Genomic DNA, 24,144 nt, shown 5'->3' with positions numbered 1-24,144 from the left:
CAATGAAGAAACAAAAAACAATTGTTAGTATTGTATACCTGTTGATTTTTCCCAGATCATGTGGCAGATTAGTTTTGTTATTTATTTTGTATAGCTAGTATAAGTATAACTGTATAAGTTGACTGAGGTCAATTTACTGATGTGTAAGCGACTATAAAATAAAAAATAATTATCTTAAGTAAATTTGTGTGGTGTAAGGGTAATGCTTGCCACAAATAAAGCCTATAGCTTTTTTAACATCCCCTTATGCCTGGAAATCATGTTTTTGTTATACGTAGGATATAGATCTGCACACCTGATAGTTCATGTCTGCAAAATCATGTTTATGCCCGCTCTTAAATTACGGGCAATGGAAAACATGGATGTTTAGTTTAGTTACACATCATTTGAAAAATATATTTCTAATCTACAAATTTCATAAAACTTGTAATTAAAACTTAAATAGTTTTTGAGTTATTCTTAGACTTGTGAAATAATGACCAACCATTACCTTAGTAGTTTTAGTATGAATTCTCTGGAATATGTTGCATTTCAAATTTTTGTGAAATTCTATTGGGGTGTAGAGGGTCATCTGAAATGATTAGATTTAAAATATTTACATTTTAACAACGGTTTTGAGGCTCTGTGATTTTAGAATCCAGTCAGTGCTCAGATAATGAACAGTTAAGCTCATATATGGTATTATATTGACCACATGTCTGTTGTGGCAGAGTAGAAGTCGACATTCATAAGTTCGCTTTTTATCAACTGCTTTACCCTGCTATACTTTTTTGTTTTTTGTTGTTTGTCATTTTGGTCCAAATGGAGAAGAGCAGTGTCAGCATATTTTTATCTTGCTCATTTTTTTCATTAGGGATGTCGCTTCACTTTAGAGATCGCCGTCAACTCAATCTAATTTTACACTTCATATAAAGTTTTATCTGTGATTCTATTATTGTCAGTTAGAGACATGTGTGGGGATTATTTCACATGGAGTTATTCATGTAAAATGAGAAGGATGTAAAATAAGAAGAATACGATTTCAAAATATAAGTTATATAAGTTAATGTTTATGTTACCGTCTCTTAAAACGTGTCTTTTGTAACTGTTTGGTAACTTTCTGATCTTTTATTAAAATGAATGTGTGGTTAACAAGTTCTTTCTAGCTGTTTGCAAGGTTTTCAATATGCAGAACACTCACAAATTAAAAGACATTACAAGAACAATCCTACTGATTTTCAATCATTGACCACACTTTTGCTCTCCTATTTTCTGTTATTTGAAAATTCATTGTAAAATATAAATAGACATCAGATTTTTAGCGACTTAAACAATAAATACATTAAACAATACATAATGAGCTTTCCTGTGGCTCAGTGGTGAGAGCATGGCACTAGCAATGCCAAGGTCATGGATTCGATCCCAGGGGAATGCACATAATCAGAAGCAATGTATAATACAATGCAATGTAAATGTAAAATTTTAAGTTTCATATTTTAACATTTGATAACATCATTTAATATTTTTTAACATGATTGAATATTTTAAAGGGTTGATGTGGCGCGAATAGTTGTTTTTCTGTGTCTTTGGTGTGTTATAAATTGCCCATGCATGGATTAGTCGGAAGACATTAGATGTACAATCCGAATGTTCAAGTTTGTGCAGAGCATTTCACCACCGGAGATTCTAGGGGCACAACCAGCAGCCTGCCAGAACACCTCCCACTAGATCTTCCCTGGTAAACCACTGGAAAGATCGCACAACTACATGGCAAACTTATAGTCACAGCCTCTATTTTGGGCCTCCTGCCTGTTCCGCAAATGGAAAAACAATCAGGCGTCGAAAATCCCTGAATAGAACTGTGGACGTAAGTTCTTCTGGAGGCAGGATACTGATTCTGCAGGTCTCATTTCAGGGAACACAGCAGCTTTAAACGATCCTGACATACACACCCTGCACAACACCACTATGTTCAGGTTTAACATTAACATAAATGTTAATTAATGTTAATTAACATTAATACAGCCAAATGAGGGGGGCGCGGTGGCTTAGTGGTTAGCACGTTCGCCTCACACCTCCAGGGTTGGGGGTTCGATTCCCGCTTCCGACTTGTGTGTGTGGGGGTTTCCTCCGGGTACTCCGGTTTCCTCCCCTGGTCCAAAGACATGCATGGTAGGTTGATTGGCATCTCTGGAAAATCTCTGGAAAAAATTGTCCGTAGGGTGTGAGTGAGTGAATGAGTGAGTGCTTGTGCCCTGCGATGGGTTGGCACTCCATCCAGGGTGTATCCTGCCTTGATGCCCGATGACTCCTGAGATAGGCGCAGGCTCCCCGTGACCCGAGGTAGTTCGGATAAGCGGTAGAAAATGGATGGATGGACAGCCAAATGATATCTCCAAAACAAACGTGCCTTTGTAAGGTATGCTATTTGCTTCTCACAAACTGGTTGGGACCATCGAGCTGGATCCAGGACTTCCAGGACCTCCAGACCTGGCACTGCATTTCCTGGAGTCTCTTATAGGGGTAGTTTGCGAAATCAAGAGCCTGAAGCCTTCATCACAATACGAACAGTAGCTTACGCTGCTCTGTTACGATGTGGTGAATGTAAAGGCAGTAAGACAGGTAAAACTGGCACTACTTCGCAAGGTCTTGTTGGCATGGCTGATAATAAAAGGCCAGAAAGTCACTGCAGAGGGAGCGGCTCAGGTGTTACAGATGGTGGAAACACTAGTAAAGACAAAGATCTTTTTCATTTTAAAACTCCTTAAACAGGGCCTGTAAATTAGGCCTCTGTTTTTGTTGCATTTTGTTTTCCAAGAAAATTTTCAGATGTGAGACATATCACTTTTTACTGAAGCATTGAGTTTCATTTCTGCATTTCTGCTTTTTGTCATTTTGATCTAAATGGAGAAGAGCAGTGTCAGCTCATTTTTATCTTGCTCATTTGTTTCATTAGTGATGTCGCTTCACTTTAGAGGTTTACTCAATCGAATTTTACACTGAATGTTTATATCGGATAAAAGGTGATCGGATGACAAGTGTACGAAAGAGGCACACATCTGTCCACACCTGCTGTTGTAAACCGTCTATTTTGACCACTTCTGTCCTGATTTCCTCAAGAAATATCTGAAAAAGCATACATATTTACCAAGGTATACACCCTGACTGGTTAAATGTATTTGCTTTTTCAGATATCTCATTTGAACAGAGGAAATCAGTGCATGCAATGTACATATACTGTATGAGCACGACCGTCTTTAAAATCCTTATTACCATAGACATTAAAGACGCCGTATTGGTTGTTTCACTCTGTTGCTGCAATACATCAAAGAAGCCGCCATATTAGTTAAGGCAAAACCCCACCAAACCTATATAGTTGAATGGGAGAGCTGAGCTTTTTCGGTATGAAAATCACAATCACGTTTACATTTCTAAACACATTTTTATGGTTTATAATCTATGTAATGTATAAATTTACAATGTCTCTAGCTGTTTTGATATTTAAAATGTATTTTGTTATAAGGAATTGTGAAATATCCATTAAGTGTTCATGTTATTCAGGTGAATCTGATTTGTTATATAGCCTATACTTGACAAGCAAAATAACAAAACAACCACATGTTGAAGTATCAGTATCAATCAGAAAATAGAACGCAGACATGTTGAGATTGTTTCTGAGTAGTATTTAAATCATGGAACGTAAAGACCAGTTAATAATTCAACTTTCATAACATATAAATATGAACTTCACTGGGGAAATAACTTTTTGTCATCATTTTAGACATATTCAAAGATAAAATATATTTTTTTAATAAATCTGATAAAACAGTTACAGCAGTAAAACATGTATGTGATAAACAAACAACCCTGCACTGCATTATAAATAGTATGAAATAGCAGTATACAGCAGTGGGCATGTATTCAAATACAAAATACTTCACCCTTAACATGAAAAGGCCCGTGGGGAGGTTAACACTTAAAATTTGTTTTGTTGAAAGTAATTTAGTTGAAACTCACCAACATGGTCATCAGTGTTTACTTGAGTTGGGCTCTCTACTACTAGAATTTTCGTGGACTGTGCCTCTGTGCTTTTAAAGTACATTTCTTACATTGGCACCAGTCAAGTGGTGTTGGTTGTCATCTTACTACTTGATAGACTGATCACATCTGATTCTGAATAAAAATTGTACCTTCAGGAAATTTGTGTGTATTCTAATGCCTTAAAAGTTTTTTAGAAAACAAGAAGCACATTTATACTTACAGAAGAGTTTGGAATCACACAGACATCAAGAATCAATGTATAATCTCAACAATGGTGACAACAAAAGAAAACATCATCCTGCGTCATGAATGAGTTTTGTACTATGATGTTACCCAGCATGCATTTCTGCATGACACTTTCTTTTGTTGATTCTCCCCATTGTTGAGATTCATACACTGATTCTTGATGTCTGTGTGATTGTTGATAGTTTAAGTTTTTGCTTGCATCCCATTTTCACAAATCTTTCTCAACATCAAAAGGTTCTTTCAAGATCAGCTCACAATCCAGATGAGATCAGTGAATCAACCACATGTAGCAGGATGTGGATGTTTGTTTATTGATACTTCCCACTAGATGGGGTGAATGGTCGGTCTAAGGCCGAGCCCTGTAAGTGACCGGCTGGTTACTCAACTCAACTTTATTTATATAGCACTTTTTACAATTTTCATTGTTACAAAGCAGCTGTACACGAGACACATTGACTACAAGAAAAACAACTAAAGGCATATACCTGTAAAAACAAGAAAAAGGTGAAAACAACAAAAGGCAGACATACAAACGCTCCACACAAACAATATGCATACATACTTACAAACATTGACATAGACGCACACACGAAAACATGCTCGCACACATGCACAGTAAAAGCACACATTTGAGAAAAAGGAGAGAGAACCACAGGTCAAATATTAAATGGACTATAAATTCTTATATGTAGTATTAATTATGTCTAACTTCATAATTCTAAAGTCGATATAGGCCTGTAATTCCCTAGTTCTTTAGGGTCGAGTTTGTTTTTTTGACAAGGGGCCTTATAACAGCCACCTTAAATGCTTTAGGCACATGTCCTAATGTCAGAGATGAGTTAATAATACTAAGAAGAGGATCTATAATTTCTGGGAGCATTTCTTTCAGTAGTTTTGTAGGTATAGGGTCTAGCATGCATGTTTTTGATTTAGATGATCTAATGATTTTAGACAGTTCATTGTGATCTACGGTAGAAAATAATTGCAATTTTATCCCTAGGGGTGCTGTAGTTAGTTTGTTCAGCGGATTTCACTACAGGTTGCATTGTTATAATTTTTTCTCTTATATCTTGGATTTTACTTGTGAAGTAGTTCATAAATTCATCACTGTTATGCTGATAATCAGAATCCGAAGTCGCTGACGACTTATTTTTTGTTAATTTAGCCATTGTGTTAAATAAGAACCTAGGGTTGTGATGGTTTTCTTCTATTAGTGATGAAAAGTAGGCGGATCTAGACGTTTTTATGGCATTCCTGTATTTTCGAGTATTATCCTTCCATGCTATACGAAATACCTCTAAATTAGTTTTCTTAAAGTTGCGCTTCATTTTCCGGGACGCTTTTTTTAGAGTCTGAGTGTTTTCATTATACCACGGTGTTGGGCTGCCATTTTTAAACTTTTTTAAACGCAGAGGAGCAACTGTGTCTAATGTTTCCGAGAAGGTAGAGCTAAAATTTTCAATAGTAATGTCAAGATGGTCATCGTTTTTACTCATGCTAGATATTTTAGACAATTATCGAGAAACGCATCTTTGGTAGTTGAAGTAATTGTTCTACCATATTAGTAACAAGGAGGTTGATTTGCAGCCGTAGGCCATTGAAGCAAACATAATATCAGATAATGATCTGAAATGTCTTCACTCTGCTGAACGATTTTAACATCGTCCACATTTATACCATAAGAAAGTATTAAATCTAAAGTATGATTACGAAGGTGAGTGGGTCCTGACACATGTTGACTAACGCCTATGGAGTTAAGAGGGTCTTTGAAAGCTTTCCTAAGGCATCTGCATCATTATCTACATGGATGTTAAAGTCACCGACGACAAGGACTCTATCTGCGGCCAGTACTAGTTCTGATAAGAACCCACCAAAATCTTTAATAAAATCTGTGTGGTGCCCTGGAGGCCTATATACAATAGCTAGAATAAATTTTAAAATGTTTTGTCCTAAGTATTAGGTGTTGATACGTGAAGTACCATGACTTCAAAAGAATTGTATTTAAAATTAGACTTCTGAGAGGTAATAAAAGAATTCTTGTAAAGTGCAGCGACACCTCTCCCTCTACCTTTTAGACGAGGCTCGTGTTTATAGTAATAATCATGGGGAACGGATTCATTTAGAGTAATATAATCATCTGGCTTTAGCCATGTTTCTGTCAAAGCATGTCTATTTTATGATCGGTTATCAAATCGTTTACAAAAACTGCTTCATTTGAGAGAGATCTAATATTAAGCAATCTGTGTCGTAAAAGTTGATTATCTGTATTTTGTTCATGTTTGATTTGTTTAACGTTTATTAGATTACTTTCAAGAGGTTTACGCATTATCTTATTTTTGCTTATCCAGGGGACAGACACAGTCTCTATTTTATGTTGTTTGTGAGAAGGGATTATTACATGTTGTATATTTTGTGTATTCTGAAACGTGAGATGGCAACCAGACAGTTGGTTAAGCAGTTCTGTTTCCTTTCAGTCCAAAAGTTCAGTTTGTGCATAACAGCACAAACTGAACTTTTTCAGTGAAACTCAGTTGTGTTCTACACAGTACGTTCTTTTCACACCAGGTTTTGGGTTCTAGGTTCCACATGTATTGCAAGATTAAAGTAGACATCTGCAAATTTAAAGACTGAACAGAAATAACACTACATTACAACACATTAAATGATTATAGACCAAATCTACCACAGTTGTGTAATAAACTCACAGTGGAACTACCTATGTCAGATTAATTACTATGATTTGGCTAAACTTAATTAAAACATATATATTAAACTAACTTCAATACTGAAGACAGCAGATCACTTTATTACAAACTTTTACTATACTTAAATCATGATACTATAACTATTACTTAAATAAAACCATGGTTAATTTTTGAGAGGGTGCTTTTATCATCTGTTAAACTAAAATACAAGTTCTGAATAAATCATTATATTTCAAGATAAACTAACAGTTGCTTTTGCAACAAGTTTAGAGGCCAATATAATCACTTCGCCAACTTTAACGAATAACTATAATATTGTTGTCCAACTTGTATTAGTGTCCTTTTGTTGCTAGAATTTTTAAGTTCATCCAGTTCCGCATATCACACAATAAAACTCGTTTTCTAGAACTGCATCATTGGGATCACAAAAATAAATTTAGATGGAAGCTCCCCCGCTCCTCCCGGGCCTCTCCAGCCGGCCCCGTCCGGCCCTCCCGGGACTCTCCAGCCGGCCCCGTCCGGCCTCCCGGGTCTCTCCAGCCAGCTCCGTCCGGCCTCCCGGTTCTCTCCAGCCGGTCCCGTCCGGCTATCCTGCCCAGCCGCCAGAGCCCGCTGCCCAGCTGGTCCAAGCTAACCCCCATATGAGCTCCCGGACTAAGCCCAAATATTTTTGGGGGAGAGCCATATGGGAGGGATAGCCCTCCAGGCTTCCTGAACGGCCGGCGCCCTCCAGGCCTCCCGAAACGGCCGGCGCCCTCCAGGGTTCCAGATCTGGACTTATCATCCTGGAGGCCTTCCATCCCACCATGTCTTGTCTTCCCAGCACCCCCCCCTTCCCCCTTTGGTACTGTTTTGGCGCGAGGACGCGCCTTGTGGAGGGGGGATAATGTCACAGTTGTGTATGTTATGTTTGTTTTTTTCCTCCCCTGGTTTGTCTCATTATTAGTTAATTGTTTCCTTGCCTGTTTTCACTTGTTTCATGATGAGTTCATGTCTTTTCACCTGTCCCTCAACTTTGTTGATTAGTCCCGCACCTGATCCTGTTTTCCCGGAGTGTCTTCCTTATGTATTTAAGCCCTGTGTGTTCCTTAGTTCTTTGTCCAGTATTGTTAATGTTACCTAGTGGTGTGTTCATGGTTCCTTGTTTTCCTTTTGGTTTTTGTATTTAAAGTACCTTTTGATTTGTATCCTGTTGTCCGAGGCTCTTGTCAACCAGCACCCCTGACAAAGACGTACCTAGTTCAGAAGTAGTTAGTAGACGTGCATTTTTAATAAAATTCTAACATTCGCCGTCGTAATTTCGCCGGTGGTTGACGTTCCTACCATGACATCGCCGTGATGTTGCCGCCAGTCTGTCGTCTGCGTTCCCTATCAAATCCATTCATAACCCCAATGCGGACTGACGGAGACGAGAGGGTAAGCTGCTCCTTGACCTTGCCTGTTAAGGCTTCGAATTGGCAGAAAAAACATATCATAAGTGAGTAGCCAAATTTGCACAAACCATACCCCATATTAATGCGTCTGGACAAATGTATGTGTTTAAAAAAGTCTGGACAAAAGTACGTGTGAACAAATGTGGTAATTAAAAAATAGGTTGTTTTCAAATCATTTATGCAAAACGAAATACTATTTGAAAAGTTCTGTTTACTTATTTTGTGGATGGTAAAACAGTGTACACACTATTTGTAGTAAGTGCATAAATACATGTATTTGTGTATATAAGTGTTCCAGGTGTTACTTGGTGAACTTTCATGAGTGTGTTAAAGGGGATCACTAATTGCTGATAATTGATAATAGATACGTTTAAACTATCCATCCATCCATCCATTTTCTAACGTTTAAACTAGTCATAGTTATTTAACACCCCATGATGACCCTATAGGAATTAGTAAAATGTTATTTTTTTATGATTTACCTGTCTGATTCATGGACTATGTGTACTCCAGATGTGTCTAGATATTACAATCACCTGAGCAACAGTTACATTTATTGTTACACATTCCAGTGTAGTTTTTAATATATGTAAGACAGTGACAACTAAGGATACTTTATGATCATAAGCTTTGGATACAAGGGTCTGCTAAATTACTATATGTAAATTTAAGTTTTGTAAATATTTTATGGGGATGGTACTTTGTGCTTCAAAGTAACCTTAAGCTTTTACTGTGTTTGAACAGGACTCTTTTGACAGTGTAACCCCTGCTGGAGTCACCCACGCTGATGTAGCCATCCTTTCCAACTCTGCAATTACCTCTCCCTCTGTGGGCTCCTCCTCACCTATTTTTTCAATTGCCTCAGCCTCCATGGACACATCTGGCTACACTTATAAAGTTACCATTACCTCCGTGGACTTTACTGATCCAACTGTGTCATCTGTTTTTATGGAGGGATTCACTTCCATTTATGGTGTTAGTTCTGCCTCCAATGATTTTTCCCACCCAACTGATTTCCCTGACTATATTGACTCTCCCAACTCAGTCTTCACCTCTGCATCCACCAGCACATCAATGAGTGACACTAGGTAACATTTATTTTACTATGGAGCTACAATAATATGGACCTACTTTGCTCATTGTCTGTGATTCTTAGCAGTGGAAGTGTCCACTGATGCATTCAGTTTGTCACTGTACAGTACTAAAAGAACAGTAAAGCTTGAACCTAGCTGAATCCTATACAGGCCTTTCTGAAATGTTGGTAAATTAAATTGCTACAACATGATTTGGACATTCACATATCTTATTGTATTACACTTTAAATACATACTTATGACAACTTTTATAACTTTGCTGTTCTTACTATGTTTTGTAGGCATGACTTGAAGGGGGTGCTCCTAAGTTTACAAACAGCCGTAGATCTGGTTGAGCCTGGATCATTTGCAAACTGTGTAAATGTTTGAAGGTCAAGGGTGCTACAATGTGCTTTGAGGACATTCAACAGACGGGTATTTAATCCATATAACCAACTAGATGTCGTATTTGTGGATTCCTTTGGAACTGGTGAGAAGCAGTTTGTTGCAGCTTAAGAATCAACTGGAATTCATAAGTGTAATTGATCATTAGTGTCTTATTAAGTCTAACGCAGTCTCGCAGTTTCGTTTCCTTTGTTTGCGTCCGCTGAGTCACGCGCTGTTAGTTTGCATTTGTTTGCGTGTTATTATTGGGAGATATTGGAAGGCGTGTCCTGCTGAATTTAATTGCGTCATCTAACTGATCTGTTCTGACTTTATGTTCTTCTCTACTCTGAGAAAAAAAAACTGTGTTAGGTTATATGAGATTGGTCTTCTTTTTGATTGCACTTATGCTTTTGTTGCACTTATGCTGTCCCAATTGCTTCCATTGTCTACCCCACCTGTAAGTCACTTTGGATAAAAGCGTCTGCTAAATGACAAAATGTAAATGTGGTGAGGGATCTGTTGATACTTGTGGTCCTACCCGGGAGTTCCTCCGGCTACTGATTAAAGATCTTCTGGAGTCACAATTCATTGTTGGACCCCATAACTGCAAGAGCCTTGCAATTGATTCTCTTGGTGGGTAGATTTTTTTGTTACATTTTAAAAAAAGACTGATTGATTGATTGACTATTTGATAGACTGATATTTCACTGAACCACAGACCTGCCAATCTCTTCAGTGCAGCAGGTTGTAGGTTGTCAGGTTTTGGCAGAGACGAAACAGACAGAATGGTAAGTATATAAGTTTAATTTGCAGAATGGATCGGTACAACGAAATAGGTGAATATCCGGTAAGATGACAAAACAGATGGAAACTTATCCGTAGTGTAACCAAGTCTCTCTCTTTATCTTGCTGATAAAGCTGATGATGATGAATTCCTTTGCAGGCGGGAAGAAGATTCGCTGAGAAGATTGGGACAGTAGGTAGGAATACAGGTACGTATGGTATAGAAACTGTGTCATGTGTAGACGAGATCAGACAATAAGTGAATGTTGGTCTGTGGTATAAATGGGTGCACTGCTGATGAGGTCCAGGTGATAGTGATTAGTAATCGGGTGACAATGAGCGTGTGAATGACTGAGTGGGCGGAGTGAGGGAATGAGTGGAGTGAGATGGTGATGGAATCCTGACATAGGTAGGATTTTTTACCTCAAAGTAACTTGGTACTCAAATGAAGCAATAGCAAAAGAAGAGTGTCCAACCATCAAAGTGCTTGGTTCATATAGCAAGCCGGGATAACTTACAAATGCGTTGTATATCATTATCATTAGAAAGATTGTAAGTCCCTTGAAGGGATACTTCCACATCTGTATTAAAAAAAAAATCTGGTGAACACAGAGAAAGATATTTGGTTAAATGCTTGTTACCAAACAGTGTTGACTACCATAAAATAAAATTACTTTAAAAAAATTGTCCTGAAAAGAAGATATTTTGAAGAATATAAGACAGCAGTTCTGGGGCACTTTTGACTAACATTGTATTTACTATAGGAGTCAATGGGGGGGCAACATCTGTCTAGTTATAAGCATTCTTCCAAATATCTTTCTCTGTGTTCATCAGAAAAAGGAAATGTATACAGGTTTGGAACAACTATATAGTGAGGATGGTGAGTTTGGCCTACAGTCTTTGGTTGTTGTGGGGCAAGACGTTTTTTGGTTGATATCTGGGAGCTTGCAGCAAAAGAGCGGGAAAGTATTATCCCAGCATACACCAGTCCTTCATTTTATGTGAGAAGCTTAAAAGTGGAGATGCTGGAGAGAGGGAAAATGTGCCTGGTGGGAGCGGCTGTGGCACTGGTGTTTCTGGTTTTCTATGTATGTTTTCCATAAGGTTTCCCTTTGTTTCTGATTCTTGGAACTGATTTATTGTGTCACAGCCAGTCTCTGCAGGTTGTTTACACATTTGTTAATTCAATATCATACCTGAATGTGAAATGAAGGCAGAATGAAAAAGTGCCTGTTATATATAGCATGTAATGTAGTTTCCAGCCAGTATTACAATATATTTTGCATTTGAAAAAGCAGGAGAAATCGGACATTTTGCTGCATAATAAAAAAAAATACATAAAACCTTTACTATTATTTTAAATTGGTATCTTAATTTCACTTGTACAGGCTTATCAAGAGGAACATACAAGTTGTTGGGGATGATAATATCAGTCTGCCTGGTCTATGGTGGAGTGGGACCATGTGTGTTTTCCACACGGCTGTTTTCATAGCTCTCAGGGGTCCCTGCTCCACAAGTGACCAAAGCAGAGGTCTATGACACAGTGCTGCATAACCAGCAGGACAAGGTACAATATAAATCCGTTTTTGGTCTTTTGATCTTAATATTGAATCTAAAATGTCATTTACACCTTAACTGCAAGGCAAAAATAATCTCTTTGTGTTGTGCTGTTTTTTTTTTCTTCAGGGGAGCTCTGTTGAGTAGATATAGATGTAATATTAAACCTTTATGAATTTAAATTAAAACCCATTGATTACCATGCAGTTCAATTTTGCACCTGCAAAGGACAGTATTGTGTAAAAACAACTAGAATATCAACATACATTACTGTCATTATCGTACACTGAAACAAAGCAAAATACTTTATTATAATTGAGACATTGTGTAGCTATTTTTGGGCATTAGGACAACACTCCACATTTCCAGAAGAAAAGGGAATTTCTAATAGAACCTTTTACTAACTTTCAGATCCAAAGGGCAGAAACTATTGCAGAGCCCCACACAGCCATGGTGGAGGCTTCAGACAACCTTAACATGCTTGGTGCATTGTGTAATTTTTCAACCCTGGAAGAAAGACACGATCGTATAAAGGCAGCAATACTGCAATATAAGCTCTACTGATGATTAAGAAATATTTGAAATCTGACAACTTTTGTTTTTATCTGTTTGGAAGACTGAAAGATGTCACGATACGATAGTGAGTGAGGCAGAACCCAAATGCAGGCAGGTCAAGGTAACAGACAGACTTTATTAAATAAACCATACCCACGATGGGGCAAAACAGAGACTAGTACTTACAAACAGAAAACTTTCCATGAGGGGAACAAAACGAAACAGCTAATAAATAATAAGTCCAAAGCACGAAGTCCACATACGGAACTCACAGGGAGAAAACACACTCAGGGTAATCCAAAAACCACCAGGAAGAGTAACACAGGGCAAGACAAGAAATAGTAATACAATAGAGCGACGAGGTGTGAAGGGAAACAGAGCTACTAAATAGGAACATGATAACAAGGGGAGATTGCGCAGGGACGGAGAAGGGCAGGTGGCAAGACTAAACACTAATGGGACACTAACGGAGAAACAAGGGGGCGGAGCTAAACGGAAAACCGATGTCTCCACATAAAACAAAACATACACACACGACATGTTACTGTAACAACCCTGTCCCAAAGGAACGAAATCCAAGAACAGAAAGGACAGGATCGTCACAAAAGAAGGACTAAAGACTTTGGGGGTGCTAAATGCCATAGAGCAGCACTCTACAGTTATGGAGGAACTATTTTGTGGTTGCCCCCCTCCCTTGTCATCTGCGTCCCTGCTGGACCTCTTTAAAGTACAGTATTCTCTAAAAGGTAGTAACAGGAGAGCCTTGGAAGTTGCTGTGGGCCACTGACGGGATTGGATCATTGAAGTTGATGGTGAGTCCATGTCATTTTATTTTTAGCATATAGTTTTGTAATTGATTTTATTAGCAAGGTATACAATTAAGTAGATATGTGTGCCTCTAATTTTTTTATATGATGGCAAAATATATAATGAATAGTGTGCCCTACAGTGGCATTAAAGGAACTGCGCAGAAAATGCATGCTGCACTCCTTAGCCCTTTTTCAACCAAAAGAGTTTGCGCTCTCCTGGCATTTGTCGTTGCTAAGTAATCATGGGTCACGCCGGCCGTTGAGTGGAGGAGGGGTAGGTGGGGTATTAAGGTGGCTGATATGCAAGGTATGTCACTGCTCGCCAAAAGACAACCACAGAAAGGTTCTAAACTGGACAAAGTTTATTTGGAGCCCCTTAATGGGATAAAACATAAAAATACTTGTAATGTAGACATTTACTGAATTCTCCCTAAAATCCTACCAATTAATTTAATTGATTTCTGTTTATTTTGTGTAATTTGCAAGATCTTTTGTTAACATGATTTTGGGTGACATTTTTGACAATCTCCGTCGTGAAGTTGACGTTATTTTGGTGCTCCTCTTTAGTTCTTATGAGCACTTGGGAGAGGTAAGCGGTTTTTGAGCTTTTATCTTTAAAAGTGATCAAATTTGCCTGAAATGGTCAAAAATATGCTTATATGTTGATGTAATATGTGTTATGAGGGGTCATATAATGTTTTATCTTTCGTTTTATATCTAGATTGGGTAGTCATGAAATGTATTCGGCATGTTAAGGGAATTGGTGTGTTATCAAAACTGCATGACTTCTAATATATATTTTATATTGTGTAGGAGGTGTACAAGGTTTATGTCATGCCTGATGGTGACATTTGATCTTTGATATATCGCAGACCACTTGGGAAATAAACCTCCTTGAGATCTCCAGAGCTGTTGGTTGTCCGGTCTTTTCTATTACACACAACGCATGTCTCTATAACTTCAGTCGATTTGGAAAAACAACAATGGGTGGTTACAGCATCATCCACTTCAAACAATTATCAACAAATATTTTTGGAATCTTCATGTGTCAACTCAGCCATAAAAAAATAATATTCCAGTCAGTGGACCTATGTATTGTTTTTCAAACAATTGTTTTAAAAAGTTCTCATTTTGTTTAATTTTGTGTATATTTTATTAATAATTTGTTAGCATATGGATACATTATAATAACTTGTATGTTCCCAAAACATAGTTACCATCTCAGTGGAATCTAATGGAAATCTTAGCATATCAACACATATGCGTCACTCGTTACCTTGGTTACACAAGAGACTGACATATTCTCTGCACGCATTCTATTAACACGATGAAGTTAGACAACCAAGTCAAAAATTCCCAGCCGAAAACAGTTTGTAATCATGCCTTGTTGAACAGGCACATTTGGAAATGTAACTTTAATAGTATCAGACTGTACATAGAACGGTTTCGGCGCGTTGGTGGAAAAGCACTCTTCGTGTGTCCCTATTTCTTTTTTAATTAATGCTTTGATTTTAATGTTGCAGACGGAGATGCAGATGTGGAGGTGGATGGTGGGGACAGACTTTGTCACCCTACAGGATGTTCTTGTTTGCTTTAGGGGCATCTGCCATACTTGTATTTGGATTCAAAGAGAATCCAAATATAACATTTCTCCATGAGAACATCGATGGCAACCAGCGGGTTTTCCCTGAAGCAAATACATGCAGCATGACTTTGAAGTTGCCCATTGGACAAGAATATGACGAGTTTTGTCATTTTATGACAGCTGCTCTTTTACTATCTCCAACGTTTGGGTTAGCATAAAAGCATGCTGTCCCAACTATTATCACTGTATTTTTTTTCTTTCATAATCATTGTTAATAAACTCTTATTTCACTTATAATTGAATTTTTGAGTTTTCCTTGCCGTGACAATTTATATGCTTGTTTTCACACGGGGACATAAAAATGTCCCTACAAGGTATTACTATACTATACATAATACACAAGTCTACAGTTAGTGAAATTAAGTATAACAAAACAAACTAATATTTAACAACTCAAGTTATTAAAACTGATGAGGTCCAGATTTTCACTTCCATATTACTATTGTTTTAGTATTACAATTTCTTTAAGTACAGTTATGTAGATTCTTGATTACAGCTATGCCTTGCCATAAAACTTATGTATACTATATTTCTGTAATTAATCTTACCATATCACTGTCACGGGTGCGCCACAGATAAATGACAAGAGATAATCCAAAAACTAATGATTTACTTCTGTTAAAAGCAGAACCTTTTTATGATAAAAGTTTGATTCACTTATTACTTTTAACTACACACAGTATTACAGCGTTTTTTAATCCATAAATTTGTTTCTATAGTAAAAGGAAGTTTAAAAGTGTAAAAATGTACATTTACAAATAAAAATAAAAACATTATACAGTAGCCAAGGGGTGAATAAAGGAAGTATAAAACGGGCCTACAAAAATTCAATGTAAAAATGTAAACATTGAATTGTTAATATATTGTTTATTGTTTAGCACGTAGCCCTAGTAACTCATATAAGTCATATAAACAATTTTACAACACTGATCTCAAGATGAATTTTGAAAAACTTCTGCTCATGAGATAAGAAAAAACAAAAGCTTATGAAAGCAAAAGATAAAAGTTTTTTCAATCTTATAATCACCTTTGAATCTATGCATCTTGAATTAAACAGTTCCATATTCGTCGGATGGTATATCTTCTTGATGGAAAGCTGGAGAAATACAAAACATGAGAGAACAAACTATGCCTGTATCCAGCATTTATTTTTTACAGATATACACAGGTATCTAGTGGCTCAAACTTGTCTTTACAGATTAACTTCACTTCTTTCCAACAGACCATACAGTAGACATGTTCACACATCACATTACTGCAGACTTTAAAGTAAAATTAACCTTTTTCAGTTATTCCAGTTAAATATTGGACAGGACTTCATTCTCTTCACTCTTCTTTCTTACTCCGCCGAACACCAGGTGCTTTATGTCACATTTTAATTTCTTCTGGTTATTTCATCGGTCAACAGCTCTGGTATTTCATGGAAAGGGTAATACATTGTCGCTGTGTTTGATAGTACAACATCAGCACCAAACACATTTAAAGCAAAATCATACAAGCAACAGTAATATCACATTTTTTTTACGCAGCTGACACTGCATTGTGTTAAATTTGGCATGAATATCCAATGCCACATATACAAGACCGACAACATTTTTACACATCCCAGTGCCTAGCATTAAAGTATAACGTTATTATTTGTACCTCAGCTTTGTTTTGCCATAGATCATTAAGAAAAAATAACAGTGTGTAAATATTTTTTACATTTATAAAAATTATAAAAATGATTGCAACTTATTGAGATATTAAGGCCCTACATATATCCCCAACCTGCACCTTATGAATAAAAGTGAATTTTAAGTCTTAAAACAACTTAAATGAAAACAAATGCCATTATGCTCTTTAAAGTAGTAAAAAAATTGGTGCTTTTTCAGCAGGAGGCAGCCTTGAAATCCGGTCTCCCTCACGCCGCAACCAAGACTTCATGTCTTACACCACTTGAGTAACTGCTTCACACTGAATGGTTCGGAATCTCTTTGTTTTTCCAACAAAGCAGGCTATTTGTATTGAGTGTAAATAGACACGCCGTACATTTAACTACGTTTACTAACTGATTGTATTACACAATTTCTGTACACAAACATCTGCTTGCTGCAAGATTTATTTGACCTTTTCCTAAGGTACAATAATGAAAAAAATTAATTGCTCACGATGAATAATTTTCCTAAGCATCTGCGTTGATTGTTTAATAAAATAAATATTACGCAATATAACTGTGTTTCTGCATTCCAGTATTCGAGTCCTACTATATAAGCATTATTATTGGTTATTTTTTTGTGGTAAAAGGCAGAAAGTTACATCAGACCACATAGCGCAGACATCGCGTTAATTCTCATGCGTTATGTTGTGTTCAGGCCAAACGCGAATACCTGCGTGAAGTTGGCCCCCCTCCAAGCACAAAACATTTGCAAAATAGTCTCAATCGTTTGTGCTAGTTTGTGCCGTAAAAAAAAATGTTTGCGCTGCTTCAGTTTTTCAGATATTAGAAGAATAATTTTAGGTCATTCGGAGGTCACTCATTCCCCCGACATCCTCCACCCAGTAACCTCCAATCAGGGCCACTGAATGCAGCTATAACTTCAAAATGCTGTCATCTGATTTAAGTTTAGCATTAGATACCAAGTATTCTAACTTTAGCATTAATGTGACAAGTAGTCCGTCTTTGCTCTTGATTGGGGATGGAATTGTCTGAGCTGGTCGACTTTCTCTTGGGTGAAGATGGAATTTCCTGAGATGGAGCTGGGCTGGTCAGTCAGTCTGCAGGCTCTCGCAGGAGGATGGCATGAGATTTTCAACTGTAGCTGGCGTAATCTCCAGCTGGGTATGGGGATATGACTTTAATCTTGGCCTGGTGGAATCTCTTACTGCCTCGGGTTGGGCATCCCGAGGCGGAGGCAGAAAGAGAATAATTAGCGTAGCTGCTGTTCATTAACTATGCATTAAGTGAAAGCTTGGCTGAAAAGATGTGTCTTTAATCTAGATTTAAATTGGGAGAGTGTGTCTGACCCTCGAATAGTATCAGGAAGGCTAGTCCAGAGTTTAGGTGCTACGTATGAGAAAGCTCGTCCCCCTTTGGTGGATTTTGTTATTCTAGGTGTTATCAAAAGTCCTAAATTTTAAGATCTTAGAGAGCGTGATGGGTTGTAATGTGATAAAAGCTCGGTTAAGTAAGTAGGTGCTAAACTGTTCAGGGCTTTGTAAGTAATTAAAATAATTTTAAAATCAATACGATACTTAATGGGTTGCCAGTGAAGCGATGATAAAACTGGTGTTATGTGATCGTATTTTCTTGACCTGGTAAGAACTCTGGCAGCTGCATTCTGAACTAACTGTAGTTTGTTTATCGATGATACAGGACAACCACTAAGTAGAGCATTACAATAGTCAAGCCGTGAGGTCACAAATGCATGAATAAGCTTTTCTGCGTCAGCAACACATAAAATATTTCGTAATTTGGCAACATTTCTAAATTTGAAGAAGGCTGTTTTTGTGACATTAGACATGTCATTTTTAAAAGTCAGGTTGCCATCTAATATAAGCCATCTAATAGCTGCCCTTAATTTCTCTTTATAAACCAACCACCCATCTTAGTAACCCTTTCCATATATTTCAGGACAGCAAATTAACTCCATGGAACAGCTACATTTAATTCTATGTAACTGTCTCAAGACCTCTTGTAAGAGAAGCTGACCGCACTGCGCATGAGCTGTTTAAGTCCCAATTTTTATTTTGCTATCTCATAATTATGATCTTTTAATTGCGACGTTTTCACATTTTGAATCTGAAATGGGCTTCCATTAAAAGCAGACCCATAAAGTGTGAACAGAAAGGTCCCAGTGCAGAGCCATGTACTTGCAGGCCGCTTAATAGCTTGTTGTTACATTGCAGCCTACCAGAACACTGCAACCCCTCCCACATTCATTTGCTGTCCCTTCTGAGAATCTTGATTTCTCTTGCTTTCTTGCTATTTAGTTATTTTGTATAGAATGCAATTTAACAGAGATTACATTACTGGAATGCCTAGTAGGTTATATAACATAATAAATCGCATTCAGAACAACCAACTTCCTCAGAAAGTATTGTAGAAAGGTAAGTACTTCATCCACCGGTTGTTTACTACTGGAATACTGTTGGCATGATGTTGCATATTCATATTCTAAAAACAGCCTGTTTTTAAGGACAAAGGACAAAAGGACAATGGTCCTTGTGACTCCAGTGATTTAGCATTAAATAATATAGAGTGACAAGGGTGCTTTCTGTGCGCAAACAAACAAAAATAACAACTATATTCAGCAATTTCCATGAATTCTGTGTAACTATAATACTTTAAAGTTGGTATAATATAGGAAATTGTTGAAACAAGTACACTTGTTTAAATGTCTGACAACAGAAAATGTCAAATGAGCTAATAAAATATTTCAAAAGATGTTCAATGACTTGCTACGGGATGATGTACAAGCACCCGGCTGTTATCACAAAATAAGCCCTTTCAGTGTGTGATATGAGATTCCTCCTCTATGCGCCGGGTCCTGATCAAACTGTCCGGGTTTATTTCGTTCATAACCAGCTGCTTGTACTTTATCTCTTACTTATGGGTATGTTATCTACTCTATTAACATGTATAATAAATTATGCTCCATTAACTGATTAGGTATTTCCGCAAGATAGGCTTTTAATTGCGTTTTCAATCAATGCAATTTGTGTGAATACTTTCAGGCTGAGAATGTTCAGACAAAATTCTGCTCCTACTAGAGGACCTAAGAGGAGGGAGCAAACTAGATTTGCTAGTTTTAGGGTTGTTCTCCTGCTCCATCCTGACATGGAAACATTTCACCCACAGAAAGGTATATTAGGGCTCTGCTTTTAATGCTTACATTATATAAGAATATAATCTAATTTGAACTGGCAAGGGTAGATGGAAAATTTGAAAAAAATAAAGTTTCTCTACTGTCACCATCTGTTAATAAAGCCAGCTGAGTGCTCAAGCGATCTGCTTTGTATATCCTCCCTTAAGTACTAAATAGGGCCCAAGGTCTGATGGACACTATTATATTTCTGTTGTTTCTTCTTCAGAATATCTAGCATTTTTGAGAACCTAAGCATGTTCAAAATCTACGAATTTGTCAGATTTTGTTTTTAGAAGTAATTGTGTAGGTGGCACTATTATGCCATTGTGAAACATTTTAAAGAAACAATCACTAGCACCTCATGTCATGTGGTACGAAATTTGTAGATGCAATGACCATCTCAGTACCCACAAAAATATGTTGTGAAACCCTAAACCCAACAGAAAGTAGACTTTAACTTTCTCTTCAATTTTTTTGCGGATTTAACCATTTCCAAACTCAAAACATAATCATTGCTATTCTTGATTGTAGTTTAAGGGTATTTGTGAAAAACGTGTTAGTTTGTTGATTGTTGAAGGGTTGTGACAGCAAGACATACAAATTTGATTTAAGTTGTTAGCTCTTTCTCATTTCCTAACAGCTGTTTGTTAAAATTATTACCAAACATAATGTACTTTTTGAAATTCCAAAATAATAAATTGTTGACATTACTGTGATATGGTTAAGGATGTCTTACCGGTCAGAGATCAGTCTTCTGACACGGAGACCGTGGAAATGGAGGATGATGACGATGTAAGTTTTGTTTTTAGGAGTTTAATTTTCAAGCACTTCCATAAAATCACCATGAAACGGAATTTGCGGTTTGTCTTTTCTGTATCCTGATATTGTAATATATCCGAGTGAAAACCCTTTTGAAATGAGAAAAAATGTGATTGCATTAAATTAAATAGACTGTCTAATGGGTACCGTTGATGTATCAGGAATTGTAATTGATGCAAATGAATGAAAAGAAATACTGATGTCCACGGATGTCATTTATACTGCAAAAATGTACAAATATAGCAACACTGTTTAAAATATGTTAATTGTTATTATTCATTTACTTGTATATTAAAGTTTTGAATTGATTTGCAATATTAAGTGGTAAAGAGAATCAGTTGTTGACATTGCAGTGATATCTTTTTGATTGTCATACAGGTCACAGATCAGAAGGACACACTAACATTTATGTGTTTTTTTGGTGTACAGTGTTTTTACACAGTTTACTGTTAAATAAACTCATTATCTTTACATAAATTACTGTATGTAGTAGCGAGTAGCTGTCACGGTCCTGTCCTTCCTGTCCTGAGTATTCGGGCCTTAGGAACAGAGCGGTGACAATATCATGTCTTGTGTGTGTGTTTCGTGTGGAGACGCGTGGCGGTTCGTTTTGACAGTTCTCCCCATGTCTTCCGTGTAGCTCCGCCCCCTCGTCTCTCTCTGTCAGCGTCCCATTAGTGTTTTATCTTCCTCACCCGTCTATGCCTCTTCCTGCTAGTTGCACTCATTGTTAAGTCTTGTCACCTGCCCGTCCCGATCTCTTTGTCATCTCTCCTCATTAGTTTCCCCTTATTTAATGTCCCTTATTCCCTTACTGTTGGTCATTGTCTATTGTCTGTTTTCCTTTGTTGCTACTGGCTATTTCGTATCTGGATTACCTTGTTCCTGTTTCCCTTCGTGTTAGGATCTATTATTTGGATTGCCCTAAACCTTGTTTTGTTTTGTCCCCCCTGTGGGAAGTTTTCTGTTTGTAAGTCTTTAGTTTCTTGTTTGCCCCATTGTGGGTTTATTTTTTCATGCTTAATAAATATTATTTAACCCTTCACTACTGCCCACGTTTTGGTTCTGTCTGACAAACCGTGACAGTAGCTCCCCTAGGGACATCTTTTCCTTTTTTTTACACAACTCACCGCTCTGAAAAGCAGTGTGTGCTCTGATTGGCCAGCTACCCAGTGCTTCGTGATTTGTTGCACACCACAAGCGTGTGACAGAAATTTTACACATCTAACCATGAGCGCAATCTTCCAGGACGAGGCCGATTGTCAGTTCATCTCTGAACAGTTGTAAAAACTGTACACTAATAACAACAGTGACAGGTTAAATAATGAAACGAGAGGATCAAAACCACATATGCAAGCACAGAAAAACCAGACAGCGCGTGAAAGCACAGAGCGCACAACTCTCATGTTGGAACGATCATCAGTTAGCCTTGCCTTCAAACCTAGTTAGGACGATGAAACCAACGGATCAACCAGAAGGACGCTATACAGGGTTATGTTTTTATTTTGTCTTTTGCAATTCTGTGACATGCCGGCTCCAGCACCACGCTGCAATTACTGAAGCTCTGCCGCCTTTTTTGCATATACATTTGGGTGGCGTCATGCAAACATTACTACGAACTGACAAAGAAATGTGGGGGCGTGATTGATCGGGGCATTTTTGGCAGATCTGGATCAGACTCTTCTTTAATTTAGAATAAATCATTTTGTGCAAAAATCTGACTTTTGAAGAGGTCTTATACATACACAAACAGTTATATAACACACCAAATCAAGAAGAAATCAGGATATCCTGTAAGATGACCCCTTCTACATTAACATGTACTCATGTATTTTTTTGTGATTTTCAATATAAATGAGTTGATAATATTAAGGAATGTTCTTATATTTCCTTTTATTGCTTTTAGGAATATGAGGAATACAATGAAAGTTAACAAGCTGACCAAGAACGAATAAACAGTTTTGATTGGTCTTGCATTCGTTCTGTGGATTTAGGATTTACAAGAGGGGCGTAAACTCAGGGCTACACTAGACAAGGAATACAATGAAAGTCTTCTAGCTGACCAAGAACCGGTAAAAAGAATCTCTAAAAGAAATGTATATGTGAGCAAGCATAAAAATCTGGGAAAATCTGTTTTCCACAGGAACGTGCACTGCAAAGAGAAGCAGACATCCGTAATAGACGGGCAGAGGCAAATTGTCACTTATTTTTATTTTTTCATAGACGAATTTATTTTTTATTTTTTGTGCTCTTGGCAGGCTTTGGAAAGACGTCGTTTTAATTCAAGTAGACTGGTTGAGCCGCAGGATGGTGTCCCTTTACATATTACATTTCCAGATGGCCATGTTTTAAGAAGAAGGTTTCACCTCATGCAGCCAATTCAGGTAAAATTAAATTTAGTTCAAATCTATGGACATTCTGGTGCTACATAATTGCTAATGTAGGTGCAGGAATTATTTCACACATTCTAAAGGTTTCTAATACTGCTAATTAATCAAACACACCTGATTTATGTCTTCAGCTCATTACTACATGTTCCAAGACTTGAAATGTCAGACAGAGGAGAGATGCTAAATCTGCATTGTTGGGGGATTCCAGGAACGTCTTTGTAAACCCCTATTGTACACTATAAAATGTCCCATTATGTTTTCAGATGTTTAGGCAATATACTACTTATTTCTATGTAAGCCAGGGGTCCTCAAACTTGTTCCTGAAGGGCTGGTGTCCTGCACAGTTTAGCTACAACCTGCCATAACATACCTGTCTGTAAGTTTCTACTATGTCTAGTAGGATCTTAATTAGCTGGTTCTGGTATGTTTGATTAGGATTGGAGCTAAATTCTGGACCCTCCAGGACCAAACCAGAGGACCACTGCTTTGATATTCGTGTTCTGTGTTCCAGCGTCTGTTGTATTTTGGTCTGTGATGCCTCCCACAGCCAGTTTACCCAATAGTATTTCACCCTGGGTTGGTGAGAAACAAAGCGTGTGGCAACCATGAAAGCTAGCTAACAACCTTGGTCAGATTCTACCCAATCTGAAGAACCTCTGCATTCATCTAAAGTATACCGTGGATAAATTAACTCATTAACTTGTATTATAACTTCCATTGTCAATTGTGCCCATTCCTGTCCTTAAACTAGCAACCTCCATGAGTGTTGAGTCTTGAGAAGAAAACAATCGGTTTTCAAATTTTTGGAAAAGATTTGTATGGGCAACACTTTAACTTAATTTCTTGTTTTCTATTTTTGCAGCACCTTTTTGACT

The 24,144-nt window shown here is 37.4% G+C and overlaps 1 long non-coding RNA gene and 1 other non-coding gene across 2 annotated transcripts; both read left to right on the top strand.

Annotated features, from left to right (window-relative positions):
- Positions 1–1,339: 1,339 nt before the first annotated feature.
- Positions 1,340–1,414, top strand: trnaa-agc (transfer RNA alanine (anticodon AGC)). Its single transcript has one exon. It is a non-coding gene; the product is annotated as a tRNA-Ala (tRNA).
- A 12,217-nt stretch (positions 1,415–13,631) lies between these two features.
- On the top strand, positions 13,632–15,378 carry LOC130417083 (uncharacterized). Its single transcript, XR_008906142.1, has 3 exons — positions 13,632–14,157; positions 14,382–14,646; positions 15,092–15,378. It is a non-coding gene; the product is annotated as an uncharacterized LOC130417083 (long non-coding RNA).
- Positions 15,379–24,144: the final 8,766 nt, after the last annotated feature.

The sequence above is a fragment of the Triplophysa dalaica genome, unplaced genomic scaffold (assembly GCF_015846415.1).
Source record: "Triplophysa dalaica isolate WHDGS20190420 unplaced genomic scaffold, ASM1584641v1 Contig12, whole genome shotgun sequence".
NCBI classification, from domain to species: Eukaryota; Metazoa; Chordata; class Actinopteri; order Cypriniformes; family Nemacheilidae; genus Triplophysa; species Triplophysa dalaica.
Note: the sequence above shows the minus strand (reverse complement) of the source record. Positions and strands in the feature narration are given on the sequence as shown.